The sequence below is a fragment of the Anguilla anguilla genome, chromosome 19 (assembly GCF_013347855.1).
Source record: "Anguilla anguilla isolate fAngAng1 chromosome 19, fAngAng1.pri, whole genome shotgun sequence".
NCBI lineage: Eukaryota > Metazoa > Chordata > Actinopteri > Anguilliformes > Anguillidae > Anguilla > Anguilla anguilla.
In genome coordinates, this window is record NC_049219.1 from 11,104,276 (window position 1) to 11,121,730 (window position 17,455).

Genomic DNA, 17,455 nt, shown 5'->3' on the forward strand with positions numbered 1-17,455 from the left:
ATTTATGAAATGTGCCACTGGGCCGTCTTTTCAATTAAAAAAAAAACTGCCAACACCACATAACTCACTCTCTCGGTTTCTCTCCATCCCCGTCCCTCTCTCTCTCTCTCTCTCTCTCTCTCTCTCTCTCTCTCTCTCTAGAGCCTTGTTAACACTGAACCCAACCAGAAAGTGGGTCAAACGTCAAAATAAGAGTGACTCAGGGAATTATAGTCTGGGAGCTTGATGGGGGGGTGGGGGGAAAAAAAGCCCTGCTATTATCGGCTGCCGTTGTCATGGCAGACAGCGGATGTTCTTCAGGCCCACAATTCCCTGCTGCCAGCCCTGTGCCTACAACGCAATGGGCGTCGGGGGCAGTGACATCATCACGTCTGTCCAGATACATTCGGGGCAGAGCTGTGGTCCTGGCAACCAATCAGCCCCGGAACGATAATTTGCATTTCAAAACAGCGGAGGTCACGATCGGCCTTGTCGAGACAGAGATGTTCTTTACCCTGGAAAATGGGTTTTCGCTTCTGGATTAACTTACCAATTGCAAACGCTGCAGAAATAGTTGAAAGGAGCAGTAAATTCCCTATTTTTCTTTGAGGTATTCAATAGCTAAGCCGAATTGTATTATTATTCATGTGTGGTCTCGTTCAAATAAAGCTTAAAGATCGGAACATTTGATAATCCCACCACGGTGCTTAATTCTGCTTTCAAACAACCTTTTTACAGAAAAGTAACTTCAGACCTTAGATGAACCCGTCCGTTCCATAAATTACCACGACCATCTTAACTCACCCAATCAGGGACTGCATCTCCAACCACTGCGGGAGTAAAGCATTCAATTGATGCCAGGCGGAAAGTTAGCGAGTTCAGTGAAATGGAGTTGAGCTCGGGAGTTGGAAAGAGAAGAGAAATGTTTCCTACTTTCTTTTTTGTAACAGTTCCTGGGATGTGTTCCATCTTTTTTTTTTTTTTTTTTTAAGGTCTTTTCTTGTATCCCTGTCACACTGAAGAGGGAGTCTGTGTAATTCTCTGGCAAGGTCTGGCGTGCAGGTCTCTCCTCCTGCAGGCAATTTCCATTTAATGTCTTATTTATTGTCTTCACCTGTAAGTGGTGAGCGTGCGTTCATTAGCAATTACAGGATTAGCATTTTTCTATTTCACAGCCGTTTTTGGTCTGTCATCATTTGACATATGAATTAAACCTTAAATCTAATATGGGGTTAGTTTTGACTTTCAGGTCAAACCATTAGATGTTCTTATTCACCAATAAAAACGTTCCCCGCAGGAGTCTGAAGCTTAATCGGCCCGGGGGGAAATAACGCTCACATCCACCTCCGAAATCTCACATCCTATTTTACCTCCCGCATTTACACTGACCAATACCCACCCGTGCGGGTACTGCTGTTTAGTGTACAGCTGCACCGGCAACAAGAAGGGCTGGATGTGAAACAGCTACACTCACATAACAGTCATCCCCCTGAAAACAGCGTCCACACTTCCACACCGCTAGGGGCCGGCTGATGCTGATGTCTGCAGCACTCGCTGCTGGTTAACAAGCATCACCGGGTTCCCTCAGAGGTGAAACGGCACTGTCAGATAATTACAGTCCAGCTGGTGAAAACCCGTCATCTTTTTACAGATCAGAAAATTAGTTCAGAGGGGAGCAGTGGAGAGTCATAATTACTGTGTTTTTAAAAAATAAATAAATAAATAAAGGTAAATGCTGTGTGAAATGTGAGGTGTGGATCGGCGTGTGATTTAGTGAACGCTTAATCCTGAGCCGCTGAGCGACGAAGGCCAGGACTCTTGCGGTGTACACAGCGCCGGCGCGTAGACGTCTGCCAAGGACGCCGAGGAGGGGGGGGGGGGGGGAATCAAACCGCCCATCATTTTTGGGGGGGAAGGCTACAAACGCTGCTGTAAAACACAGCAGGCTACTTAAATTAAGTCACTTCCAGCTACCTTAAGCTTAGCCAATAAATCAAGGCATTAGTCTTTCCCGAGCAGACGACCTAGAAGACAACCTCTTTTTCTAAGGGGAAGACGGAACATAGCGCGGTGCTGTAAAATGTATCAAATCGGCTGCACCTTTTCCACATATTTACAAGTCTACATATTGTTGCTTATGAAACACTGCTAGCGTTGGTTAATCACCACAAAGCTCTGACTCGAGCGCTGAAGCATACGCCGCCCGTCAAGGACCATTGAGGCCTGTTCAGGGCCGCTTTCCTGCAAGACACTCCAGGTGGGCGGCCCTTAGCCTTGGTCCTGGAGAGCCGCAGGCATGTGAGCACTGAGCTGTAGCTCATTGGTTAAGTTTAAAAAAAAAAAAAACAACAATACAAGTAACTGGCAAATACACCACTTACTGCCACTTCAAGATATTGTGAAACATTTCACGTCTACGAAATATTACATTCTCCAAAACATCCACACATACACACTCTTTTGCAGTGTATTCTCATTCCAGAAAGGGTACTTTTGTGTGGCAGTACAGGAAAAAAAAAAACTACCTTATTCTGAGGCATCTTTTTTAAAAATGCACAGGTATAACCCAGTCTCAGAACCCAGACGGTCAGATCTCAGGAGAAGTAAACACGCTCTTGGCATATTTTGTAGAAGTACAAGCAGCACCGGCACACAAGGTCAGGTGTACAGCCAAGCCAGTCAAACTTAATTTAGCATTTTTACAGAGCCGCGGTACAACTTTACACCCTCCAGAAAATGAACAAATAAAATACACATTTCAAAAATAAATGAATAAGAGCACTGATAAGAACCGGGGGGGGGGGGAGGAGGCTGTGGGGATAAGGGGAAGGGGAAGGGCTAAGGCGGGGCGGGTTACAGGGGCTGGATGTGAAATACTGAAATACAAAAAGGTGTGGGGTGCAACAGGAACAAGAGGAAAAACATTCTCTGTGATTTTTTATGCTCTCGCGATGGCAGCAAACACAAGCGTCTTGTGATCTAAACGTCCCCGTGGGTTTACATATAACCCTTACATCCCTTCAACAGGTAGGAACCTGTGCGTAGTGACTTTCCCTCAACCCGTACATGACGAGGGATTCTGCGTTATTCCCGTTTGCGCAGACGGAAGGACGGCGTATCCAGGAAAGCTCTGGGGATCCGGGAACGTTTCCAGATCAAGCTGCTTGCACGATCACAGATGCACAAGACAAACAAGCGCCAGCGGAAGGGAGAAATTCGGTCTGGACGGAGGGCGTAAAAACCGCACGCTCACAGCAATCGATTCTGACACCCCCCCCCCCCGCCGCCGCCGCCTAAGGGTAGCTTTAATTAGGCCCACATTAAAGCCCGCCCCCGCCCCTGGGAGCCGACGGGACCGACACAGCCGGTGGAGTTCATTAAAGCACAGGAAGCCCCAAATGCGCCGTGGCGGCAAGCCAGCTGCGCTAACGGAGACAGCGAGCGAGGCAGCCCGAAAACCTGAGGAGACCCCCGAGGCCCGCGCAGGCGCACGCTGATGACATCATCATTTCTGCGTCACATTGCCAGGGCAGTACGAGCATCGCGGCCATCTCCTGTGAATCCAAACGCAAGCCCAGCTGCCTGTGATTGGATGCCATGCGGAAATGTGGAAATGTAAAAATACTGTTTATTCTTGAACAATATATCACTTCAGTATGTGCACCCAATTTATCTACAAAGACCGGATAGCCGCCACTGTGAAGCCGTGATCATCAGCATCTTGCCAGGAGCGTCTTCCACCTCCCAAACTTCACACAGGATCCATGTGGGTGCTTGGCTTTTCCTCAGTCAAATTTTAATTGAATATAAAATGTCTCTTTGGTGCCATGCACATATGTAAGCTCCAGCAGCAGCTAGCTGCCATACGCCAGCGCCACTGGCAGGAGAAATTAACAATCCATTTTCCTGTTACCACGGTAATGTGTTTTACCGTGGTAACGGGCTAATCTATTATCGGAAACTGGCTTCTGTTCTCATTTTTAGCTTTCTTTTGTTGTTTCTGGCGGTAATGAGAGACCAGCTTTTGTTTTTTAGACTCAGCGTCTAATGGAAAATTTATGGGGACAATAAACATCAATGACAGAACCTGAAATGAATTCAAAACAACTACTCAGAGTGCCTGAGCAATACACAGTGCGCAAAAAAAAAGGAAGAAAAAAAAAAGGAAAAAAAAAAAAAGTTTTTCGAGTTTCTTGACAGGTTGAAATGCACTAAGCGGCCATTTTCCTACCACGAAGATCCTTTAACATAAAGTCTGATCCTAAGAGGCCAGGAAGGCCTGAGAGAGAGGGAGAGCGGAACTGGCGGGGGGGGCATTTATTGTCGGCTAATGGGAAGAAACAAAAACTAATTTAAACAAATCTTTCCAAGTTTCATATCTGCTTATATATACATACACACATATATATATATATATATATATATATATATATATATATAAAAGAAGATATGAGACTCAAATATGAACATACCTGAAATGGCCTCTTGGCTGACCACAGTCAGCTGAATTTAAGTATGCAGGTGGAGGACTGCCGTTTGTGCAATATATGGATTTGGTACAGAAGAAGAAAGAGAATTTAATTTCTTTAATTCACCATTCCCATATTACCTTTCACAGTCTATTAAAGAGGTGGCTAAAGTAATTATTTGACTTCACTGGTCTTTAGCGTGCACCAACAGTGATTCAATGTTCTCGTCAACGGAAAATCTTTCACACCAACGTAAGGGACAGAGTCGGGTGCTTCTTTCCCTGCAATGGGGATTTTATTGGCACACCAAAATTATCACAAAAATAAAAAGATAAAGTGTGAATTCTCTTCAGTCTGTTCCTAGCAATTTGAGCTTTCAGCCCTGATATAAAAAAAACCACCGGTGCTTGCATTTCATTTGACACCAACGATGACTGCTATTTCATATAAAGAATGATGCCAAAATGGCTCACCAGTATAACTTTCAACTGTCTACACTCCAGATAACAACTAACTTGTATCTTTAGCATCACAATCATTCACTTCTGCGACCCAATGAGAACCTTAGAACAAGGTCACATGAGGAACTTGCGGGTCACAACACTTCTATTGTGTTGTTAAGGACTTTCAGCAGAGTCTGCATTTAAAAGTCTCCCTTTGTAATACATAAATAGTATATTTGTAACACAAAAATAGTGTTAAAATATGTTGAAAGTAACACAAAAATACAGCTGCACACAAACTGCGCTGGATATTAGCAACATCCTTTTTGAGAATGCAGCTTATCAGTATGACCTAAAACCGCCCACACTCCAGCATTCACACAACACTTCCACAGCACCCAAACCCCCCCCCCCCCCCCCCCCCGTGAAGAAGAGATGAAGACGATGTTTAAAATTAAGGAGAAAAATTAATTAGACAGTACAGGCTGGTGAGGTGAGACAGGATCAAACAGCATGTGTGCGGGTAGGAATATAATATTAACACACATTCAGGTCAAGTTAATAAAACTTCTCTGATGAAGGAGCCAACAGCTGAGGATAAAATAAATTGCGAGTTTCGCTATCGGTTTTTAAAATCTGCCTTCTCACCCGTCTTACCTCGAAAGGATTTTTCCACACATCTGACTCTTCCCCCCCCACCCGCCATCTCCCCCTTTCTTTCGCTTTTGCACAAAAGCAAACGCTTCCATCTTCATTAAAAGTTTAAGCCTAAAAAAGATTTAATCGTTTGACCTCGCTGCCAGGCTCGCTCGCTCGCTCCAAATAAAAGCGTTTTTGAAGCTGAAATCAGACGCAGAAATAGTTTTTTTTCTTATTACATTTTTTTCCCTCTTCCCTCCAAAAAGAATAAACCGCTTCTGCTACACTAGTCACCGTACCGCGGCAAACGCATTGAGGAGAGGCCTCGTCTCTCACTTCCAAACAGATTCATAGCTGAGCCTGTCGAGGAGCAGCGGAAGATCGGACAGGCTCGGGGCTGAACAGGTTCCTCGTCTACAGAAAGGCGTTTGTAAGACTCCCGCTATAAACTCCGCACAGAACCCTGGCAATAGCGAGCTGACACAGCGTGTATCTCGTACCCTACGCTCGTTTTGTCTCACTGGTTCCTAGCTTGGGCATAGGTTAGGTCAGAGTGACGATCACTGTGTGTACTGCACTTAATGTGTTCATAGGCTGTGAATAACTGTACCAAAATGAGTATTGTACCTTATCGGACCTGTGTTTTGTTAGTTGTTCCAACGACCCTTGGTATGCACTTATTGCACGTCGCTTTGGATAAAAGCATCTGGCAAATAAATGTAATGTAACGGTTATTGTGATATAAGAAACTGTATGCGACGGACGTCATAAACGTCCCCCAGTGGAACTGTATGAATGCAGACATTACCCTGGTTCCTCTCCAAAGTTTTTTATTTTTATTTTTAAAATTCTTGAACAGCTTTGACCAAGACCGTTGTGCAATGTACAATGGAATCAGTTTACACGCTAGACCGGAGGGGGCCAACCCAGGTCCTGGGGAGCCGCAGGGTCTGCTGGTTTCTGTTGTTACTCTGCGCTTAATTGAGCAAATGAAACAGTCGATCGCGCAGTTAGCTCACCTCACCTGGTGTCCTGGGTCTAAAGTGGGTCGTCGTATTTAAAGTGAAAACAGAAAACCAGCAGACCCTGCGGCTCCCCAGGACCTGGGCCGCTGTGGTCTTCAATCAATACCTCAAGTAGAATCAGACATCTCGGTGCTGGGCTAGAACAGAAACCGACACCTACACCGGCCCGTTTTTTAGGATACGATTGGACGCCCCTGACTGAACCCCTCCCCTCCCCCGTTCCGTCACCGATAAGGAACTCCTCGCGTTTAATGAAGCACTCAGCGACAACGGTAAGAGAAAGCAGCTATTTTTTAACCGAACGCTCTCACGCACGAACCCCAACTGCACCCCGAGGGGCGCCCCGGAGGCCCGTTCCCATGGCAGCGGCCTGCCGCGCGTCTCCTAGCTGCGAGAGAGACGGAGCGAGGCGTGGGAGGCGAACAGCGAGCAGCGGAGAGATAATCAGCCGCCGCTCCTCTCCTCTAAAACCCGCTCATTTATACAGATACACACGCCACAGACAGAACCCCCTCCACGCTTCCAGAACAGGGGGCTCGGCCGTCAGCACGCCCGAGGCACGGCAGGACCCGTTACCGTGGGTTACGGGCTGCGGCAGCGCGGCTCGCTAAGAGGGGGCTCATTGCCACTCGCTCTCGGTAGCACGTCTTTGCGCAACAGCGCTCTTGCGCAAGGGGAGACTCGCGCTCTGATGGAAATCAGACAAGCGCATCCATCCGTCCCCTCGGAAGGAAGCGCGCATGGCTAATGGTTTTGATTTACTGCAATAGCGAAAGGGGGGGGGGGGTTCCTTTCATACGGCAGGTGCTATAATATTAATAACGCTCCGCTATTCTGGGTGAATTGTGTTTGCTGTTCACGATGCTCTGCTCTTTCCCCACCGAGGAGTTACGGCCAGTTTATGTGCGTGCGTTTCAGTGTGTGTGTGTGTGTGTGTGTGTGTGTGTGTGTACTGGCTGTGTGTGTGGGTGGGTGGATATACAGAGAGAGTGTGTGTGTGCGGGGGTGGGTGTACTGTGTGTATGTGCATGTGTGTGCGTGGGGGGGGGGGGCTGTACTGTGTGTGTGTTTGTGCGTGTGTGTAGGTATACTTGGTGTGTGTGTGGGTGGGTGGTGTACAGTATGTGCTTGTGTGTAAGTCACACCTCTTGCACAGAGGGTTGTTGAGAGGATTCAAAGGATAAGTTCTTGGAATGTCAATATGAATCTGCAGCTAAAGAAGATACAGAGAAACACCGCTACTGTATCTACAGGTCTAATCAACCCTGGTCTGGAGGGCCAAATATCGGTAGGTTTCCGTTTGATTTAACGGTTTTTTACCCTGGAATAATGCATCGTCACATTGACAAAACAAGCTTGGCTTCTGTCCCCCATCTAGAGAGCATCAGTACTTCAGAGACAGCCAAAAAAAAAAAAAAACCCTCCAGGACAGGAGCTGATCTCAGCTTCAGAGCAATGAATACCGTAAACACACTCAAGGGCGAGAGAGTCAGTACAGGAGATTGTGGGGACAAATGATTTCTCTCAACACTGGCACAAGGACAGAAACTTACAACAAACTTAAGAACTTACATCCTACAAGTTTGAGCATGTTCATAACAAAAACTAAAAAAAATAAAAAATCACACTTAATATGAAAGCCCATAAACATTAGAAAACTGCTCATGAAAGCACGCAAAAACATTTTCTCTTCCCATCTGTTCCAGTTCTGTCAACAGACCCTTACGATAAAATGTAAATGTAAATGGAGTAATGTCTCCCTTTCTGCAATAGGGACAGAGTCCTTCTGCTCAAACAGAACTGGTCGCAGAATCGGGACCACTCAATGACTGGGGCAAGTGAAAGAGTCACACAGGATGATGGTGTGGCTGGGCAAGAAGCTTGGCTGCGGGTTTCAGATCACACTGGGAAACGAGCACTTCTTCAGAACGCACATTCCTTAATACTGCACTGGACTGTGTCTCCTTCATGTACCCCATTCTGCAGCGTACAGGACCTCCCGCTGAGCTCTATAATGGGTGAGACATCCTCCGGCCTAATTAAAGAGCACCCGGGGCACTGGAATAGTTTGCCTTGCACACTTTGTGATGTTTGTGCTTTTTTTCCCTAACCGGAGCTGGTAGTTAAATTCAGGTGCTCTGGGGGGGGGGGGGCATGGGAGTGAACCGCGGTGGTTACGACACCAAGCGCGAACCTCGAGCGAAGGGTGCGCGCTGACCCCCCCCCGTTCAGCAGAGCGGCTGCCGCTGGTCCAATCAGAGCAGAATCCGAATCTCCGCTTATCGCCCCGGATTAGCTGATCCGTAATCTCGTTTCTGGGCCCTGGTTCTCCCCCCTACTGACGACACTCGCTGACAGGATATTGCACGGGATGGCGTGGTGGGTGCGGGTGGGGGGGGGGAGAAGCACAGATTTGGGGCTTTGTACAGGGGGCTGGCGATGATGCCGATATGACCGAATTCACCCGGCGTGTGGCGGCCTCTCCCCCCGCCCGTGAGCCCGGCTCGGCACCGCAGAGGACCGCGCGGCAGGCCGGGTCGTTCCAGGTGAGCCTCCAGGGCTCCGGGGGGAAGGCGCGGGCCGGGAGCTTATTCATCAGCCCGGGCTACAGCCCAACATGAGACCAGCCATCCCAGGGTCCATTTTTTACTTTCCATTTTCAATTACATATTGACTCCCCCCCCCACCCGCCACTCGGAAAACTAGACTCATTTCCCAGTGCCACTCAGACGTGTGTGTTTAATGCCAGCGCTTTGATAAAGTGCCGGGAACGGCCCATGGTGTTCTTTAAAGTCCACGTCCGCGCCCTTTCTCCCCTGGCCCATTATTCACTGTGGAGGCCTCACTCTTAACTCAAGCTTTTGCTGTTGTTGTTGTTGTTGTTTGTAAGTATCGCTAAACGACTGCGTTTCCTTAGCGACCCGCTAAGCAGCCACCAGTAAAGCGCAGGGGTGGGATGGGCAAAGGGTCGGCAACGGGCGGCAGCTGCAATCAACAGCCATTCTGTGCTGACAGCGACACACAGCAGCTAAAAGAAGAGCGACGCTTGTTTTGGCATATGCTTTATTTCGGGGGCGGTGGGGTCAGGAGGGCGTACCTGTCTGTAGGTGTCCTGGTGCCGTTTGCCATTTTGGGGGCGTCGCGGTGCCGCCTGATGAAGCTGAAGCACTCCTCTTCACCGGAGTGTGCTCGGCCCCCTCTGCTCGTTTCCCAGGAGACCACACTGCAAAGAAAGAAATTCATGTTTTTTTATTTTATTTTTTATTTTGAAAAGCAGCAAAACGCACAGGATCACAGACACCGATGATAAACAAACTGAGGGAACGCCACCTGGTCCCCACGGCGACCCAAAGAGGACCACAAAAAGACAAAATGGCCGTTCGGGACGCTTCGCCCAAACCTCCCCTCTCTCTTTCGGGCGCTTCCGAGGCGAACGCCTTTCACTCGTGTATCATCGCCCCAGAAGCTCAACTCAGAGCTCCCTTCAAAAGAGGAGTTTGTCGCTCAGACAAAAGCAGAAGAAACTATAACGCAGGATTCCATCATTAATCCACAACAGTGGAAGTTGCTGTTTGCAGAGGTTGCAGGCGCCTTATAGTCCCTGGTTATATGTGACCTTTACATTCAGGCTACTGATGGATGTACCCGCCAGACAAAACAGTCGCATGGCTTGTTACCACATTTACTGGTCTCTCTGATATTGAGCGCTATTCACATTATGTTAAATTGGCTTAATAGGAGACAATGTAGTAGATGCGCGCGGCTTGTACATACTGTACTGGCACAAATTACGTTAACACTGTGAAGTCTAGTTCTCTTAAAACTTCTATCTGAGAGGCCTTCTTCCGTTGAGCCATTTTAGTCTGTAAAATGTATTCCAAACAGTTATCTTCTTGACCTTGAGCAGTAATGACATTCTGTGATCATCAGCACTTTGAAATGAAGTCTACCAGCCAAACAATGGTTTTCCTTCCTTTCATGAATACAATCATTTTCTGTAAAATACTGGACAGAGAAATGCATTTTCAAGCTGTAACATACATAAAACTGCTCCATTATGTGGTATGAACTAATACATATAGGAAGGTGTTCTGATTTTTACTTAGTAATCATGACACCTCAATAATCATTACGTAACACAAATTATTTCTTCATTTTTGTTTTATGTTGATTACATTTATTACATATTACACTTATTATGCCAAGAAGAAAAATTGTTGCAAAATATTGCATTCATCACACTCAGCTTTTAAATGCAGCCTATCAATAATCTGAGCCAGTACTGTAGCTATAATTTTGACTACAGTTAATTAAACTGAACAGATTGTTGAAGCTGCATTTATTTTCATTCTTTTCATTACAGATGGGTGTTGGGAAAATAATGAAATACAGGACCCCTGGGACCACGGCAGTATAAAAACAGCAATAAACAATTAAAAACAGGAGTAAATACAGGAATTAGAATAATAAAAATAATTTTGAAAAAAACACAATGCGCCTCATTCACAAAACTTCTCTTAAATTATTCTTACTTTTCTCCTTAAAACTGTTCCTACAAAAAAAAAAAAACAATATGGTCTCCAAGTCTTTAACAGAGCTACGCATGATTAGGGCCAGTTGTCATGGCAGAGAGATTGACCCTTTAGGATGCCAGCTCCAGTGACTCATGCATGTGCCTCAGGTACTCCTGAAGGGATTAAAGCCTGATCAAAACCACACCCTACGGTCTTTAATCATAAAAAGTCGACTAAGCGTCGCAGAGTAGCGCTACGTGCTTTTCTGCAGTAAAAACGCAGCACGGTGTCAGACCTAGTCTGGATCTGATCTGAGTCCCAGCACAGACGTGTGGCATGGCCTTTTTCCCCATTTACCTCCACTGCCTACCGAATTCAGACTCCATTTTCGGTTTCCTGCATCGATGTCTACAGAACTACTCGATAAGTAAGGAGGGGTTAAATCCACCACAAAACAAGACGGTGCTAAAACACACACACAAACGCACACACACAAACACACACACAAAGGAATAGATCTGCAGAGTCAGCCGTTCCTCCCCTAACACCCAAACAGGGGTTTTGGAAGTAGAGGAACAGACAGATTTGGCAGCATATCTAAAGAAGACGGATGGCCTGAGTGAGGAGCGTTTTTTAATGAGAAAGAAGGTCTGAGCATGAAAGACTTCCGACCCGTATTCAGTTTAACCATGATGCACTCTGTCCTTAACTTCGGCTAACAAACGGCTCACAGTTGCGTGCGCGTGTGCCCGTCTGCGTGTTTGTGAGAGCTTTTTTGTGGTTTCCCGCACCATTTTACTAATTTCGCCTCGAGCGCTGCGATTTAGAGGGAGGAGGCAGCAAAGTAAAAGGCTGGTTTCAAACAGCCTTCTTTAAAAGTGCAAATAAAACACTCACATTAACAGGGCGCCCCTCTTTGTGTGAAATTCAAACTCTCTTTGTCGTGCATACATCATCTACTGTGGGGGTGGAGGATTCAGGGTGGGGGCAAGAGAGGAACAGAGCACAGCTTGCACAACGGCAGCAGGGAAACGACTGAAGTTAATTAAGCATCTCTCAGCTCAGCGCTGAGCTCTCAGCTCACCCACTCAACCCGAGCCTCTCACAGTCTCACCTGCTGGAGCCAACGGGAATAACATAAACCGCCACGGTCTTATCTCCCTTTTCATCTTCTTCTGAAAAAGAGAGCCCCGACAGAAAAGAGGCACTGCGAGACCGGCGAACGCGCAAGCAGAAACACAACGGTCTGCTCCGACGCCGCGCCGGGAACGCAGGCGACAACGCGCCCGAGTGACCCGCTGCCCGTCGGAGTCGCCCTCTCGGTGCCTGCTCCGCTCCGGTCTCCTAACAACAGAGCGGTCTCCTAACAATGGAGCGGTCTCCTAACAACAGAGAGGTCTCTTAACTACGAAGTGCTCTCCTAATAACAGAGCGGTCTCCTAACAACAGAGCGGTCTCCTAACAACAGAGCGGTCTCCTTACAACAGAGTGGTCTCCAATAACAGAGCGGTCTCCTAACAACAGAGCGGTCTCCTAACAACAGAGCGGTCTCCTTACAACAGAGTGGTCTCCAATAACAGAGCGGTCTCCTAACAACAGAGAGGTCTCTTAACAACCGAGCGGTCTCCTAACAACCGAGCGGTCTCCTAACAACAGAGCGGTCTCCTAACAACAGAGCGGTCTCCTAACAACGGAGCGGTCTCCTAACAACAGAGCGGTCTCCTAACAACGGAGCGGTCTCCTAACAACAGAGCGGTCTCCTAACAACAGAGCGGTCTCCTAACAACGGAGAGGTCAACGGAGCGGCAGCTCTGTAATCGGGGCAAGGCCTGCTGTCCCACAGCCTCAGAGTGAATCACTGTAAGTACGTCTCTTTACTGCGCGAGAGAGAGGAGATGGTTCCTTTGCTATAGGTGAAAACCGCACCGTCTCTGTGTGCTCACAGCGCCAGCTGGGTGTTTAACCCTTTGAACAGTAGGTTTTTTTGGAACGTTTTTTAAAATTCAAAAGTCAGTGCTCTAGAACTCCACTGCTTAAACAGTTTCAAACTGTTTTTGTTTTTTGAGAGTGAATGAATCAGACAATATGAGGGGCCTGTCTCCGCGCCAGCGTCGACCGCGACTGGCAGTTCAGCAGGGGCTGAAATTCAAATGTTTTTAAAATTCAATTCGTGGAGTGAAGGCGCCCGTAATGTTCTTACGTTTTCGGCGAACAAACTGAATTTCAATCCATTCCCTGAATCTTAATGGAGGCGACCCCTGGACCTGCCGCATCATCCGAGAGCACAGAACGGAATCGGCGACTTTCTTTCATCCGTTTAGTTTTATATGCGCTTTATTATTCAAGCAGTTTATTTCGCATGCTGCTTTTTTCCTCCAGTCGGCACATTCTCCAGCATCACACATTCGGCCACTGTAAGCACTACAAAGCGCTGCGCAGGAGATAATGCACTCCTGCTTTTCAAGTGAGACGTTTGAGGATGTGCCAAAGAGAGGCAGGGAGAGGGAGAGAGAGAGAGAGAGAGGGAGAGGGAGAGGGAGAAAGGGAGGGAGGGGGAGGGAGAGAGAGAGAGAGAGAGAGAGAGAGAGCGAGAGCGATGGCTCGGCCATTAAAATTCGGCCATGATCTGAAGAGTGGATGTTTTCCAGAGACAGAAGACTAGAGTTGGGACGCAGTGCTAATTTTCCTCACACAAGGTTAATTAAGAGCCCGTGGCGACACACCAAAAAGCAGCGGACCGCGGCGGAAGTTCTCCTCTACGGCGGGTTTTTAACCGGCAACGGCGGCGGCGACGATCAGGCGTGACCTCACCCCTCCCATCACACATTTAAAAAATAAATATAAAAAATCAATCCAAGGCAGCCCAGCTGAACCCAGAGAATTTCCCCAGTGAGAGCTAATTTCACAGAGAGCTCCACACGCTTCCTAACTGCACGCTGAACCGCAGTCAACAGCGAATCTCCCCTTTTTCCCCCACCATTACAAAAAAAAAACAGCTCAGAGAATCAATTTTCAGAGTAAATTAAATCTTTATTTTCAACCTGGGGACTGACAGACAAACAGGAATGATTTCTGCTGGGGAGTGGGGGGGGGGGGAAATGGGGGGATGGGGGGCATCTGAGTTGAAGACAAGGTGGATTTAAGCCGGTTTGTATTAAATCAGCAGAACTGGGGAGGGAGAAATTGATCCGGCATCCAGATCAAGACTAGCCTACTTATCATTGCCATTTCTATAAGCTCCCACTCCCCAACCCCGAAAAAGCCTCTTATGAGCCCCAGGACTGCACAAGCCTCACCCCCACCCACCCCCCCACCCCCCCACCCCCCACCTCTACAATGCACCAAAGTGCGATAGGTCACTGCGGTTTGACTGCGGTGGAATTGCAGTGTGGGGCCGAGCGCAGGCGGAGGTGAGGGATGAGGAGGCCGTAAGAAAATGAGCCTGTGAGAGACGCCTCGGACCTCGAGGACTACATCACCCAGAATGCTCCCCGGGGGGGGGGAAGGCGGCAGGAGGGTTGTAAATGACGGCTCCTCCTCCCTGTACCATCTGCACACCCCGGGGACTGACTGAGGAACTCCAACAGTGGCTCGGCAAGGGCGTGCAACAGAAACCTTGAGATGTTCTCATCCATACTTTCTGAGGGCCGAGATACTCCATGGAAGGTTAAGCAAGTGGGACTGTGAGAGTTACCTTTAACACACAAGAGCAGCACAAAACACAAAAAACAAGGTGTCTGCTGTGGGGGGTTTTTCTAGCCACGGGAAAGATTTATATTCACCCCGAGGAGAAGAAAGCTGCTCAGACTGAACCATCGAGACCTCACCGTCAGAAGCCCTCCGTATCCCCAAGGCAGCATGGGTAATGACTGTGCTAAAGGATCACCCCCTTCATCGGCAATGGAAAAAATGAATGGGCCATATCTGGAGATACAAAACATGGAAGGGGGGGGGACACCTTCATCTTGGTTTATCCATCATCACAGATAGCACACAGCTTGGCAGAGCCTTTCCACTGCTTCCCCGATATCAGCCTCACTGTGAGATGGTAAGAGGGCCGGGGCATGACGAGCGGTAATGTTGCGCGGATGTCAGGATCGCCGCGGAGACGGGACGGGGCCTAAACACTGAGCGGGGTACGACTGATTAGCCGAGGACTTTCTACAGCGCGAGAGAGAGAATAAATGCCAAAAAGATGGAGCACAACGGAGAAAGGGACAGGCACAAGGAGACAGAGGGGCTGAGAAAAGGAGGGGAGAGAAAAGAGAGAAAGAGAGCAAAGAAAAAATGGGTAGAAAGAGATGGAAGGAGTAGAAGCAATAGAGGAAGGCACGAGAGAAATAAATAAGCCGGGTGAACACTTGACTTCTGGAAGCTTCCTGAAGCCTGGAACAGCCGAGGGGCGAGGATGGGAGCTCGCCCCATCTGGATTAATTATACAGAGCTGTGGTGACGTGCTCATGTCCGACGGTGGCTCTTAGTCTCAGCTTTCAAAGTGGCGCGCTGCCCCGAGGTGTGACTACGGGCGAACTGGCTGGGGAGGCAGAGCTACAGCCCCATTACGCTCCTCACAACAGACAGCAAAATCTCAGAGGCCTCCGGGAGGCTCATCAGAGCTGAGAGGGTCGAGGAGGATCTCCTCTCTGATTACACGCAGTGAGTAGTGTGTGAAATCGCGTACAGCCCCGCAGACGACACTGCATTATTTATACACACACACACACTCTAATCCCAGCTCCCGCTCCACACACTAACTACATGTACAGGAGCGGGATTCAAACACTCAACCTTCTACTTTTGTGCACCGGTCCGTAATAATCTGCTATTAAGGCCTAAAGTCAAAAGAGAAGGATGCAGAGATAAGTGCAGTTGTCATAATGAGCTAAACAGAAGCCTCATACATAAATGATCTGTGCAGGATTCATTTTTTAGAGTCTGAGTCTGCACTGATGTGCAGAACGGCGTACTTTCACACAAATCACTTTAACAAGAGAGAGGAAAACAACACAGCAGAAACTCATTCACCGAAAAGACATTCCAAACAGCTCAATTTACAAAGCTCCCCTCTGCTAAGAACACAGAACAAACTTCCCTGAGGTCCAACCAAACCAAAATAATAATAATAGTAATAATAATAATAATAATAATAATAATAATAAATTTCACTTATTAAGAGCTTTATTAGAAGCCAGTTTATAATTAGCTAAGCAGTAAGACTGTGTGCCTACAGTGCGATAAGCGCAGAAGCCACAGAACACTCACAAACTCTGAAAGCAGCAATTAAAAGTCCCAGAGGATCCCAGCTGGTAACAGCCCCACAAGGGGAGACCTTTCTCAAAACCGCGCCGCGCCGCGTCTCGCTGATGTAATGGGAATAATTAAAAGGCAGCAGAAGGTGGGCGTCTGAACGCACGGCACGGCTACCGGTGCCACAACTGAAACTGCACAAAGAACCCCCCCCGCCCCAAAGACTCAGAAACAGGGGCGCTCAAAGATGCCAGACAATTAAGGAGAACCGTCTTGACTTCCTCACCGCGAAACGAGCAATGTCAGGATCGTCAAGGGGGCAAAACCACCTGGGCTCGGATGGAGCACGGAAAGACAGGAGGAGCGAGAGGAGGAGGGGGGGAGAGGAACGAGAGGAGGAGGGGGGAGAGGACGCCTAACCGCAGACTACCCATGAGCACCGGCGCCTCCTATTTGAATGCAGTCTTGTCTCGAGCCTCGGCAGCCTGGCTCGGCCGTCAGTTTGGCGGCGACCGATGACAGGGTTGCTCCGAATGACGGGGAAGGACGGACACCGCGCACCGACGCTCCTCAGTCCTGAACGGGTCCAGTAAGCGGCACAGTGCGCTTACGCACAAACCCCGGGAGCGTCCCGGACCGCACCGCGCCGCGCGTAGCGTCCGCAGACTGTGTCCTGCGAGGGCTGTGTGATTTACTGCTTGCCTGCCGCACCCAGCTATAGGCCTTGGGTTTCATTAAAAAAAAAATACTCACCCTCAAACTCCAAAAAGTTACAGTTTAAAAGATGATTTTCAAAAGTTTGTAACAGTGACTGTTTTTTTTAAACAGTTCCCCCTCCCCCCCAGGGTGGTAGTCTGGATTACAGCAGAATGGAGCGTCAGCAGCGTCTGACGGCCGAGCTCTGATTGGCTGTTGAAATGCCTCAGAGGGACCGGGGGCCTCTTCCATCACTCTAACAGGCCAAGGGCACAGTCCCCCCCCCCCCCCCCGATCCACAAGACACAGGCGAAATACAAATGCAAGCCTCTCGCCGGGCTTCTCCAAATAATGCAGAACAAAGGACCCATTTCCTTCTGCATGAGAACCGGCAGAACTCTGTGTTAATGAGAGGAGGCGACTTGAGAGCCTCAGCCTGAATC

The 17,455-nt window shown here is 48.3% G+C and overlaps 1 long non-coding RNA gene across 1 annotated transcript in view; it reads right to left on the reverse strand.

The window, feature by feature from the left end:
• The window catches only part of LOC118219034, a 126,950-nt gene that overhangs the window by 99,385 nt on the left and 10,110 nt on the right, over window positions 1–17,455 (reverse strand). The window contains exon 2 of the long non-coding RNA XR_004763640.1: window positions 9,653–9,778. This is a non-coding gene — a long non-coding RNA (uncharacterized LOC118219034). The remainder of the gene's footprint in view (window positions 1–9,652; window positions 9,779–17,455) is intronic.